Raw genomic sequence first — 14,133 nt, 5'->3', positions numbered from 1 at the left:
TGACCCCGGGAGCAAAGGGTGGCTCCATAGTGTTTGTATGTACTGTAGTAGCCCAGAGGGGAGAATCGTGGATAGTCGGTACGTCTCACCGAGAATGTATGCCTCAGTGATATAATTCCCGGAAATAAGTATGCCAGTAACATTAGGTTGCTGGGAGGTTTTCATTAAAGTGGATTTTGGGTCTGGGTTTTAGGAGTGACCAGAGAAATTGGGTGGGACAGGTCACTCCCGTACTCCATCCAGGGTTTTCCTACGGTGTGGTTAAAAAGGCTATGGGACAAGCTAAGAGGGAGGAATTGGTCTCTGAAAGACCCCAGAGAGTGGTGAGATCATATTGTTTTGTTACCCGATTTGGACTGAACACAAAATGTGGAACTTTATGTTATGCAATATGTGTGGGCTGAAGAAAGCTTAAAGCTAAAGTTTGGACATGTTTACTTTTGTTTGCTGAAATAAACACTGCCTGTGGTAAAGACTAAACTGACACTTGTGTATGTGTGCACAGTGATGGAGTTAAACCCCCCACAGTACATATATACAGTACAGACCAAAAGTTTGGACACACCTTCTCATTCAAAGAGTTTTCTTTATTTTCATGACTATGAAAATTGTAGATTCACACTGAAGGCATCAAAACTATGAATTAACACATGTGGAATTATATACATAACAAACCAAACAACTGTGAAACAACTGAAAATATGTCATATTCTAGGTTCTTCAAAGTAGCCACCTTTTGCTTTGATTACTGCTTTGCACACTCTTGGCATTCTCTTGATGAGCTTCAAGAGGTAGTCCCCTGAAATGATTTTCACTTCACAGGTGTGCCCTGTCAGGTTTAATAAGTGGGATTTCTTGCCTTATAAATGGGGTTGGGACCATCAGTTGCGTTGAGGAGAAATCAGGTGGATACATAGCTGATAGTCCTACTGAATAGACTGTTAGAATTTGTATTATGGCAAGAAAAAAGCAGCTAAGTAAAGAAAAACGAGTGGCCATCATTACTTTAAGAAATTAATTTTGAAAGTAAGGGCTATTTGACCATGAAGGAGAGTGATGGGGTGCTGCGCCAGATGACCTGGCCTCCACAGTCACCGGACCTGAACCCAATCGAGATGGTTTGGGGTGAGCTGGACCGCAGAGTGAAGGCAAAAGGGCCAACAAGTGCTAAGCATCTCTGGGAACTCCTTCAAGACTGTTGGAAGACCATTTCAGGTGACTACCTCTTGAAGCTCATCAAGAGAATGCCAAGAGTGTGCAAAGCAGTAATCAAAGCAAAAGGTGGCTACTTTGAAGAACCTAGAATATGACATATTTTCAGTTGTTTCACACTTGTTTGTTATGTATATAATTCCACATGTGTTAATTCATAGTTTTGATGCCTTCATAGTCATGAAAATAAAGAAAACTCTTTGAATGAGAAGGTGTGTCCAAACTTTTGCTCTGTACTGTATATATAGTGTGGGGATTGGCTCTGGTAGGCAGATTAGCGGATGCAGTACAGAGGCAGAAACAAAGTCTTTGACTTAAACAGTGCAGTGTTTATTCACACATAAACAAAAATGACAGTTCGTTGTCTTGGTGTTCATTCACACCATGGCAAGTCCACAGAACAAAAAGCATTCACCTTGTCAGCGGTTTTGGCAGTAGCAGTCCCCAACAGGCTTTAGGGCCTGCTTCCCAGCAATGCGTCTCTCAGCCCTTTAGTACGGCACACATCATGCAGATCCCCAAACCACAGAGGCTTCACAGCTTCACTGTGAAATGGTGGATAATCCACACCCAGCTGAGACTGCTGGCTGGGTTTTATATCCCTAACCAAAACCCGGCCTGGAACGTGGGGAACAGCCACCCCACCCTGCACTTTGGCTGCTCCCAGTAAGAGCCGTCCCGGATCGGCTTTACAGCCACACTAAATAACCAATAGTGTCAGTCAGCACTAGCTGCCGCTGACACTTAAAATTACCGGCTCTTACCTCACCGAGGCCAGGAACCTCGGTAACACATATCTTCCGTCAATGACGGCCCCTTGCGCTTTCCTACATACCTTCCCCCTTTGTTCAACCCTGAGGGGGTGAACACCCGCCAGACAGTGTACCCGGGACAGGGCATCTGCATTTCCCTGTAACCTGCCTGTCCTATGTTCCACAGAAAATTTGAACTTTTGTAATGACAAGAACCACCTGGTGACCCGAGCATTCCTCTTTTTGGCCTGGCTCATCCACTTGAGAGGGGAGTGGTCGGTCACCAGATGGAACTTTCTCCCCAACAGATAATAGGAGAGAGACTCGAGTGCCCACTTGATGGCCAGGCACTCTCTCTCCACTATACTGTACCTAGTCTCGGCTGGGGTAAGTTTGCGGCTCAGGAAACCAACGGGATGTTCCTCCCCATTGATGTCCTGAGAGAGTACAGCTCCAAGGCCTACTTCAGAGGCATCGGTCTGTACCACAGACTCCCTCTTGAAGTTGGGCGTCACCAACACCGGAGACCCGCACAGGGCCGACTTCAAAACGGAGAAAGCCTTTTCCGCCTGCTCATTCCACTGGACCGTCACTGACTTGCGTCCCTTCAAAAGGCCTGACAATGGTGCAGCGACTGTAGCAAAGTGAGGGATAAACCTCATATAGTATCCCACCTTTCCCAGGAACGACTTTACTTGCCGAATAGTGACCGGTCGTGGCCAATTCTGAATTGCCTCAATTTTGTTTACCTGAGGTTTATTAAATTCCGTGCCCAATTACATACCCCAGGTACTTGGTCTCTTCTAACCCTATCGTGCACTTTTTCGGGTTAGCGGTTAAGGCAGCCTTCGTAAGGGCGTCCACTACAGCCTGTACTTTAGGTAGGTGACTTTCCCAGTCGGTGCTGTGGATAACGATATCGTCCAGGTACGCCGAAGCGTACCGACGATGTGGACGGAGTACAATGTCCATTAGCCTTTGAAACGTGGCGGGAGCGCCATGTAGACCAAAGGGTAATACCTTGTACTGATACAGCCCCTCTGGCCTGATGAAAGCAGTTTTTTCCTTGGCAGCCTCCGTCAAAGGTACCTGCCAGTACCCTTTGGTGAGGTCCAACACAGAAAAATACCGGGCTTGGCCTAACTTCTCAATAAGCTCATCCACTTGGGGCATGGGATATGCGTCAAACTTGGACACCTCAATCAGTTTGCGGAAGTCGTTACAGAAGCGCAATGTCCTATCCAGCTTGGGTATTAAGACTATCGGACTGGTCCATTCACTTTTTGACTCCTCGATGACACCTAGCTGGAGCATTAGCTATACTTCCTCCGCGATGGCTTGTCGCCGAGCCTCGGGTACCTGGTATGGTTTTACCGGACTTTTGCCTGAGGCTCAGTGATAATGTCATGTCGGATTATGGAAGTGCATCCAAGGAGGTCCGAGAACACATCTGTTCCGACTAACAAACTCCCTGGCCTCCTGAGCCTGTTTAGAGGAGAGGCTGGTATCAATTTTCACTTTGGCAGCCGCTTCCCTTGCTTCAGACAGAGGGACCGAATCCGCTTCCCCTAGAAACCCTCGTGGGCTGTCTTCCGTAGAGGTTTCCCTATCTTTTCAGGGTTTGAGCAGATTCACATGGTACACCTGCTCCGGCTTTCGCACCTTGTAATCTACCTCTCCAATTTTTTCAAGTACCTCGTAGGGCCCCTGCCACCTAGCTAGGAACTTACTGTCTACATTTGGTACCAGAACCAATACCCGATCACCCGGGTTAAAGTTCAGGACCCGAGCCTGCCGATTATAGACCCTACTCTGGGCTCGCTGCGCTGCCTCCATATGCTCCCTGACCAGAGGTAACACTGTTTCCATCTGTCCTTGCATCTGGGTGACGTATTCAACAACACTTTTGTGCGGTGTGGGTTGTTGTTCCCACGCCTCTTTGGCCACTTCCAACAGACCGCGAGGATGTCTGCCGTATAGCAGTTTGAAGAGCGAGAACCCAGTAGAGGCCTGGGGCACCTCTCGCACTGCGAACATGAGAGTGCAGAAGAAGGTCCCAATCCCTACCATCCTTAGACACCACTCTCTTTAACATATTTTTTATGTTTGGTTAAACCTCTCTACCAGGCCATCCGTTTGCGGATGATACACTGACGTCCGTAGCTGTTTTATGTGGAGCAACTTACAGAGTTCCCTCATGACCTTGGAAAACACATGGGGTCCCTTGGTCAGTCAGAACCTCCTTAGGCAGACCCACTCGAGAAAACATCTCCATTAACTCTTTAGCTATGAGTTTGGCTGATGTATGTCGCAGTGGCACTGCCTCCAGGTACAGAGTGGCATAGTCGAGCATAACTAAGATGTGTTGGTGCCCTCTAGCGGACTTCGGTACTGGGCCTATGAGATCCATAGCAATCCGCTTGAATGGAACGTCAATAATCGGGTGAGGGATCAGGGGACTACGGAAATGTGGCTGGGGGCTGGTTATCTGGCAGGTTAGGCAAGACAATACTCTTCCACCCCTCTGAACACACTGGGCCAGTAGAACCGCTGTAGAATCCGGTCCTGCATTTTTTGCTGGCCCAGGTGACCCCCAAGAACATGCTGGTGGGCTAACTTAAACACAAGCTTTCGATACGCCTTGGGCACCACCAGCTGTTCAATATGCTCACCCCGTAGTTGATTTACCCGGTACAGCGTCTCCTGTTGAACCACAAAACGGAGGAACATAGACTCGGCCCCCGGTTGTTGCGGCTCACCCTCAACTACTACCACATTTTCCGAGGCTCTATATAGGGTACTGGTGCTGTGCTGTACCAAAATTATCCTCAGAGACATTGAGGTCTGCCAGCTCAGGACCCTGCGGCAAGTCCTCCACGTCTCCCACCATCACACTTAGCGGGGTTGTCTCCCCCTATTCCACCGAAGTGGTGGTCACCCCTACCGCTGGCCCTTCTGACTCAGGTTCCCAGGGTTCTGGTCTTCCCCCTGAGCCGGGCCACTCTGCTAAGGTTACATCTGTCTTCCTGGTATCGGTAACTTTCGTATCCGGCCATAGTGCCGGGAAACCGGGGAAGTCTCTCCCAATTATTAACTCATACGGTAACTTTGTGGCGATGGCCACCTCATACGGCCACCATTGACAGAGAAACCAGGGCGGTGGGATAGTCCTTTAAGTCCCCATAAATGCAGACAACGACAACTTTTCGGCCAGTATACTCGGCGGGCCGCACCAGGGCAGCTCTTACCAGGGACACCAGACTCCCTGAATCCAGCAGTGCCATCGCCAGGGTGACCCCCAACTTCCACCTGGCACAGGTGGCTATTGTCTATAGTCTCGGAGGTACCTGTGGCGCACATCTTCCTGGCATACAAGGAGTGGCAGTAGCCATAGTTAGTATCCATGGGTTCACCCCGATGGGAGCAGTCAGCTCTTATCTGTCCAGGCTCGTGACACTGCCAGCAGACAACCGGGGATGGGTCTGCAGGGGGTACGTTCTGGGCGGGTTTGGAGTGGAGATTTCCGGGGTTTGACTGGCCCCATCCCAAAAGAACCCCCCTGCAGATTTCTGGTGACCTCGTAGCGCTCCACCAGGTTGACCATCTCCAAGGCATTATCCGGAGACACCTGGCCGATCCAGTGCTGGAGAGGGTACGGCGCAGCCCTCCAAAACATATCCGCCAACAGCCGATCCAACTTAGCAGTGGGAGTCAATATGTCAGGCTGCAGCCATTTTTCAGTCGGTGCAGAAGATCATAATATTGTGCTCTGGCGGGTTCAGCCGGGTTAAACTCCCACTGATGCACCCGCTGGGCCCGGACCAATACATTCACCCCGAGTCTCTCCAGGATCTCACCTTTTATGGTCGGGTAGTTGGCCGCTTGATCATCGGGCAGATCAAAAAATACTTGCTGGGGACTAGATGCCAGGAAAGGAGCAACGACCTCAGCCCACTGGTCTCTTGGTAACTTTTCCCCCACGGCCACCTTTTCGAAGACCGCCAGATAGGTCTCAACATCATCTTAGGAATCGCCGCGCGGACAGCTTTCCGGGCATCGTAAACATTCTGGGACGATCCTGCCGCTTGCAACGCCATCACATGTTGTAACAACAGCTGGTTAGTTTCCTGCTGCTGTTCGTTAGCCTACCGCTGCTGCAAGTTAGCCTCCACGAAAGCTTTCACAACCTCCATTTTGTCAGGAGCTTCAGGTCGCAACCTTGCCGGCTTAATATTAGACATGCACTTGTGCCCGGGAAAACAAAAACTTTTTCGGCCTTCAGACCTGCCTCACTGCGTTTGCCCGCATCCGACAACAAATATGGGGATTCGCTCTGGTAGGCAGATTAGCGGACGCAGTACAGAGGCAAAAACAAAGTTTTTGACTTAAACAGTGCAGTGTTTATTCACACATAAACAAAAATGACAGTTCGTCATCTTGGTGTTCATTCACACCATGGCAAGTCCACGGAACAAAAAGCATTCAACTTGTCAGCGGTATTGCGTATGCGCCAGCCGGCTGTCTCTAGTTGGCCGGCGCATGCGCAATATGAAAAGCTGTTCCTCTGCCCATAATAGGCGCAGGTGCGGGCCAGTTCCCAGCCTGACTTCTTCTCTTGCCGCTCGTGACGTCCACCAGCTGGAGGCAAAGGAGGAGGTAATAATAGGACAGAAGGGCGGGCCAGGGGGCTGAAAGAGGTGTGTTTTTCTGGGCACATCGCCCAGTAATGTCGCCCCTGGGCACCTTCAGAAACTCATTTGCATACGTTTAAAAAGTGTTTTTTTCAATATGTGGATGAGGGACAAAGAAAACAAAGGTAACATTATAATGAGGGTCAAAGAATCTATAACCTGATCTGAGGTGAAAGACTCCCTTTAAGGGGGATTGAGTGCAGATTGATTGGGAAAAGCTTTTTTTTTTTTATTTTAGCTCAAGGCCACAACATAGCAATATGTGAAAGGGTCTGCAGTCTTTCCGAATGCGCTGTACTTGCTAAACATGACTATAGGGTTTCATTATTTAGATGGAGACCAAAAGAGTATACTTTGCCCTCTGTCTGAAGGTATACGTTAAAGTAAAAAATATATATATTTTTACCATGTTAGCCAGTAAATATAAAATGAGAAAAGATTGAAATTGCTCAGTGGTTGATACCTTTTAATGGCTAACTGAAAAGATGATGACAAAATTTCAAGCTTTGAAGGCTACTTTACTGAGTATCCTCGAAAGCTTGTAATTTTGTCATCATCTTTTCAGTTAGCCATTAAAAGTTATCAACCACTGAGGAATCTCAGTGTTTTCTCATCTGGTATACGTTAGTATGCTGCAGAAAAGGCCATGATAGCCTATCGGTGACGGATACCACTATATGGCATCCAGTACAGGCCTCTGTTAAATGTATATGGACCATTTTTTCCCAGACTTTGCAATGCAGCAAAGCATCATCCCCTGTGCCTTTTTCCCGGCACTATCCTTTGGTCCTCATCTCTCTCCTCTCCTCAGCCCTCTGCCTCCCCATTCTCCTAGTTGGGCATGTGGCAATACACTTCCAGGATATGCAGCAGCTGCCTGCTGCCCTCCTTGTGCTGTGCTACCCCTTCCCCACAGCCCCTGATAACTTTTTAAATGTTTTAAAAAATGTGAAAAAATTTAAAAGTTAAAATCACGCCTAATGTAATAAAATAATACAAAAAACAATAAATAATACAATAAACAATAAATAATACAATAAACATCATAGACATCTCCACGTCCGAAAACGCCCGTAACATTAAAATATTAAAAAAATTATTCCACACAAAGATCAAAATGGACTTTTTCATTGCTTTTTCTCCCCAAATTTTTTTTATAAAAAGTTATACACATCCAAAAATGGTATCACTGAAAAGTATTGATCAACCAACACAACTCTCTGAATGTAACAAAAAATTTAATAAAAAAAGTTATGGGGATCAGAATATGGCGATAAAAATAAAAATTCCATTTTTTTTTCCCCCATGTGGTATCTTTGTAACCTTACTGACTTGATCTTACTTTTACCACATATTGAACTCTGTAAAAACAAAACCTATAAAACTATGGCGTATATGCAGCTTTTTTCTTTTCTCCGTTCCACCCCATTTGGAATTGTTTTCTAGCTTCACACTGTATCCTATGCAATATTAAATGGTGCCATTAGAAAGTACAACTTGTCCCGCAAACATGCCGACAAACGTCTATGTGAACAAAAAAAATAAAAAAGTTAAGGCTCCAAGAAGGCAGGGCGTAAAAAACAAAAACTGAAAATCGACCAGGGTACAACTCCTTTAACAAAAGAGAACCAACAACTCCTTTAACAAAAGAGAACCAGTCTCAGAGCATAAAGCATCCATTAAAAAGGTAGTGGTACCTGTGGAGACCATTTGAAATCTTAGAGCGCTATTTCACATGGCATAAAATTGTTGTCACTAACGCAGCTGTATTTGCATTATGGTATTTATGAGTTATGCTATATAAAACATATGCAGTGTGTTGCTTTTATGTTATTTTTTGTTCTCCAAAAATTCTTTGCACTGAAGCTTCACTCTTGTATATATCCTCTTACTTGGGATATTCTTTGGATGAGCATAATGATAGCAATGAGAGAGGAAATCTGGATGACATCACCTATAGACAAAACGGTTGCAGACTGTATTTTTTGGCATATTAATATGTAATATCTATTTAATTATAATAAATATCTAATCAAACAATAACAGCTTGACCTTACAATAATTTAAAAAACAGAGATGCTTATAGATGTGCTATTTCATTCTGTAACATTTGTCATTATCTTAAGCCCTTAAAGGGCTTCTGTCACCCCCCATTGTGCAATTTTCATTAGAAGACATTAGCTATTTGCTAATGTCAGCTGAGTGCAATCATACATGTCCTACCTTTATCTGTGGTTTATTTCTTGTAAAAATCATACTTTTATCATATGCAAATTTCTTCACTACCAGCAAGTTGGGCGTGTACTTGCTGGTAGCTGCCGCTTCTAGACACGCCCTATCTCCTCTTGATAGACATGGCCAGCGAGCGCTCTCCTCCTCCCGCTGGCCCCGTCTGCTGCTGAAATACTGCGCCTGTGCCGTAACGTTCCTCGATTCTGCGCAGGCGTACTGAGTGAAGGACGCCAGCTTGCCAGCACCTTCCTCAGTGCGCCTGCGCCGATTTACGTCACACTACACCCGGAAGAGAAGACTGCCGGCATCAGCGATAATCGGCAGTCTTCTCTTCCGGGTGTAGTGTGACGTAATCGGCGCAGGCTCACTGAGGAAGGAGCTGGCAAGCGCGTGTCCTTCACTCAGTATGCCTGCGCCAATCGAGGAACGTTACGGCGCAGGCATTCAGCAGCAGATGGGGCCAACGGGAGGAGGATAGCGCTCGCTGGCCCTGTCTATCAAGAGGAGATGGGGCGTGTCTAGAAGCGGCAGATGCGACGGCTACCAGCAAGTACACGCCCAACTTGCTGGTAGTGAAGAAATTTGCATATGATAAAAGTATGATTTCTACAAGAAATAAGCCACAGACAAAGGTAGGACATGTATCATTGCACTCAGCTGACATTAGCAAATAGCTAATGTCGGCTAATGAAAATTGCACAATGGGGGGTTACAGAAGCCCTTTAAGGACCAACACCATAATGGTACAGCATAAAGTATGGTGGTGGAAACAGTTTAGGGATGCTTTGCTGCATCAGATCCCAAACAGCTAACCATTATAGAATTCACTGATTAAAGGGATTCTCCGGGCTTTCAATGTTGATGACCTATCCTCAAAATTTTTTTTTAATTTTCCCCTTAAGTCTGCACTCAATACCCAATAATGAGAAAGGAAAAAAAACCTAAAATTTAACATGGACAAAAGTATTCAGACCCTTTGCTACGACACTTGAAATTTAGCTCTGAGGGCCCCCCATTTCTCTTGATCATCTTTGAGATGTTTCTATACCTTGAATGGATTCAATCTGTGGTAAATTCAGTTGATTGGACATGATTTGGAAAGACACAGCCCTGTCAATATAAGGTCTCACAGCTTACAATGCATATCAGAGCAAAAACCAAGCCATGAGGAGGAAAGAACTGTCTGTAGAGCTCAGAGACAGGATTGTGTGAAGGCACACATCTGTAAAAGGTTACAAAAATGTTTTGCTGCACCGTGAGTTAACAAGAGCACAATGGTCTCCATAATTCCTAAATGGGAGAAGTTTGGAACAACCAGGACTCTTTCTTGAGCTGGCTGCCCCACCAAGGTAATCGGAGGAGAAAGACCTTAGTAAGAGAGGTGTCCAAAAACGCAATGGTCACTCTGGCTGAGCATTAAAGATCCTGTGTACAGATGGGAGAAACTTCCAAAAGGTAAACCATCCAGCATTCCACCAATCTAGGCTTTATGGCAGAGTGCCCAGGAAGAAGCCTATCCTGAATAAAAGACACATGAAAGCCCACCTGGAGTTTGCAAAAAAGATTCCTTGGACTGATGAAGCCAATATTGAACTTTTTGGCCTCAATTCTTTTTTTTTATAATTGTATATTTATTAAATAATATAGAAATGACAATGTACATCTACAATAGATTCATGCACATTAGTACAAGGTAAAGGATGAAACATGAAAAGCATCACATTCATATTGATTGAGCACTTGTAACACTCGATAATATTCAATGATGAAAAATTAGAAACCGGGCAGAAATATAACAATAAAGTGAACTGAGAGAGACTCTGTCTATCTTTAATCAGTCCAAAGTAGGACTACTTAGCGGTATATCCTAGAACAAGAAGACATCAAGTAGTAGTGAAAGAGTTTTAAAGACCCAAAGGCCCAGAGCTTCTCAGCAAATAATGCTTCACCAAACTAATAACCAAAAGACAAGACAAATAACATAGACAATGACACAAGGGGGGGGGGACACCTCTTTCTCATGAGGTCGTTAAGGTTGCCTTGTGGCCTAGTAATGATCCCACAGGTCCCATATGGCGTTGAAGAGTACAATTTTGTCCTGAAACATGGCCGTGGAGTATTCCATTGTTCGGACCTCTGTCACCCTAGCGTACAAATCAGAAACCCGTGGCAGTTCAGGGCTTTTCCAAGATTGAGAGATTAGACAACGAGCTGCTGTTTCTATCAATAGTAATAACTTAAGTGAGTGTTTTTTAACTTGAATGGGGACCACATTAAGCAGGAAGGACCATAGGGTCAGGTCGGATTTCCACTGCAAAAATATCACTCAGGAGAGTGCCTACTCCGGCCCAGTAGGGGCGTATCTTGGGGCAGTCCCAGAAAATATGAGGCAATTTTGGCCTCAATTCTAAGCGTCATGTTGGGAGGAAACCAGGCACTGCTCGTCACCTGCCCAATACCATCCCTAGAATGAAGCATAGTGGTGTCAGCATTATGCTGTGTTTTTTTTTTTTTTCAGCAGCTGGGTCAGGTATGCTGGTCAGGTCTAAGGAAAGCTGAATTAGCTAAGTACAAAGATATTCTTAATGAAAACTTTATCCAGAGTGCTCTGGACCTTACACTGGGCTGAAGGTTCATCTTTCAACAAGACATTGACCCTTAGCCATAGAACCAAGACAACACGGAATAGCTTATGGAAAACTCTGAATGTCCTTGGCCCAGCCAGAGCCCCGAGTTCAAACCAATCGAATGTCACTGGAAAGATCAGAAAAGGGCTGTTCACCGATGGCCCCCATCCAACCTGACAGAGCTTAAGAGGATCTGCAGAGAAGAATGGCATAGAATCCCCAAATCCAGATGTACAACACTTATGTCATCATACCCAAGAAGACTGGAGGCTGTAATCTCTTCAACTAAGTCCTTAGTTCAGGGTCTGAATACTTATGTCAATGCAATAATTATTTTTTTGCTTTTCAATAAATTGGAAAAGATTTTGAACATTCTATATTCACTAATTTGCACTGTGACACCAAATTTATCTCTGCTAAGTGCCTGGAAATGGTCGGGGCAGAGACACAGGTGTGTGATGAAGAAGCTACCTGTGTCTGGAAGTGGACAACAAAACTATATGGGAGCTGTTCATGCTTGTCGGTGGATCAAGTGATTCTCTCTACTTGTGGGCTATCTGGGCCATCTGTAGCTTGTTTGTCATGTGTGCATACACTCATGTAACCACTGCTTCCAACACCTCCTAACAGCTAGGTCAGAACTGTTTAGATGCCAGGCAGTTTGTTGAAGCAACTATCCTGCTTCTTTTATTCCAATGATGTGCTCCCTCTTAAAGTCTGTCAACTGGGCAAAATGTCTTTGAGTGCATTGTAATATAGTAACATAGTACATAAGGCCGAAAAAAGACATTTGTCCATCCAATTCCGCCTGTCATCCTGCAAGTTGATCCAGAGGAAGGCAAAAAAAAACAACAACTGTGAGGTAGAAGCAAATTTTCCCCACTTTAGTGGAATAAAAAATTCCTTCCCGACTCTAATCAGGCAATCAGAATAACTCCCTGGATCAACGACCCCTCTCTAGTAGCTATAGCCTGTAACATTATTACACTCTAGAAATACATCCAGGCCCCTCTTGAATTCCTTTATTGTACTCACCATCACCACCTCCTCAGGCAGAGATTTCCATAGTCTCACTGCTCTTACCATAAAGAATTCTCTGCTATGTTGTAGAGGCATGTTTAGTAGTCAACAGTCTCTCACCAAGAGGTATACTATCAAAAAGTTGCCTCTGAGAGTCTAGGGCAGCAGGGGAAGCACTTTTATGCCCTTTTGTGGCAAGACCCAGTGTCTAATCAGACCATATCTGTAACCATTTGCATATCTTCCTGAGACATAACTGCAAGCTGAGTTTTGCAGCATCTAATATTTATATCTGGGTGGGTTATATATAATTTTATTTTATATATATCAGTTATTGTATTTTAATGGTAGAAGACATTTGTGATTGCAATACATGAGGATTTATTTGAGAGCCACCTATTGATTTTTTTGGGCAATAGTATTAATGTTTCTGTGCATAAATTTTTCCATAACTGACATTGGGAAATTAGTGCGCTAATAAATCTAATTCGTATATTGGCATACTGGTGAGCTGCCATCAAACTTTGTAAGGGTTTATGGTACCCACAAAATGACAAGCATTAAAAGCGCATCTCATGCTGTCCCCATAAACATGTGCCTGGTCTGCCCAATTCATGTTTAGCAATCCTTCTTCTTGAATGGGATGAGCATGGAGACGGCATGCAGGGAAATATTGAAGAGGACGCAGCTTTCCTACAAGGGCCACAACCATTTCAACCAGCTGATGGGCAGGGGTGTTGGACCTGTCCCAAGGATTGGTAATTAATGTTATGCCAGTGCATAACCCCTTCAACGCTAATGGATATACACTAATTGTACAGTCTGGAAGATTCAGTGCCTTAAAAAAGTAGTTATACCCCTTGAACTTTTCCCAATTTTTTCAATTACACTCAGAAACTTAAATGTATTTTATAGTATTTTTTTTTCCCCAAAACAAAGTATGTGTGAAGTGAAAAGAAAACGATACATGGTTTTCAAAATCTTTAATACATAAAAATCTGGAAAGCTTGTCATGCATTTGTATTTGCCCCCCCCCCCCCCCCCCCCTTCTGCAATTACAGCTTTTGGGGTATGTCTCTACAAGCTTTGCTCATTTAGATGCTGACATTTTTGCCCATTCTTTGCAAAATAGCTGAAGCTCAGTCAGATTGGATGGACAGCAATTTTCCAGTCTTGCCAGATTCTCAATGGGATTGAAAGAGGACCTTTCACCACTCCTGATACGCCTGTATGAATAGCTACATGCATTCCCAATGTAATAACAATTCTGCAGCCTCTATTCTTATGGCTCTATGTTGTACCTTTCCTTTATGATTTCTACTAGAAGTTTTGAATGACATGCTAGCAGTCTGCAGTAACGGTAGAGAGTGGTGGTAACCAGTTGGGGGTGTGTAGCTGCACAGACTCACTCCAACCAATCAGTGCTGCCATTTTCAGACTGTGCAGGTATATCTCCCCAACTTGTTACCTCCCCTCTGTACCCTTACTGCAGACTGTTGGCAATTAATTCATAACTAGTAGAAATAATAAAGAAATGACACAACATAGATCCATAGGAATAGATGCTCCCAAATTGTTATTACTTGGGGAATGCATGTA

Source organism: Bufo bufo, chromosome 6 (genome assembly GCF_905171765.1).
Source record: "Bufo bufo chromosome 6, aBufBuf1.1, whole genome shotgun sequence".
In the NCBI taxonomy this organism is placed as follows: Eukaryota; Metazoa; Chordata; class Amphibia; order Anura; family Bufonidae; genus Bufo; species Bufo bufo.
The sequence above is the reverse complement of the archived record's forward strand: the minus strand, read 5'-3'. Positions refer to the sequence as shown.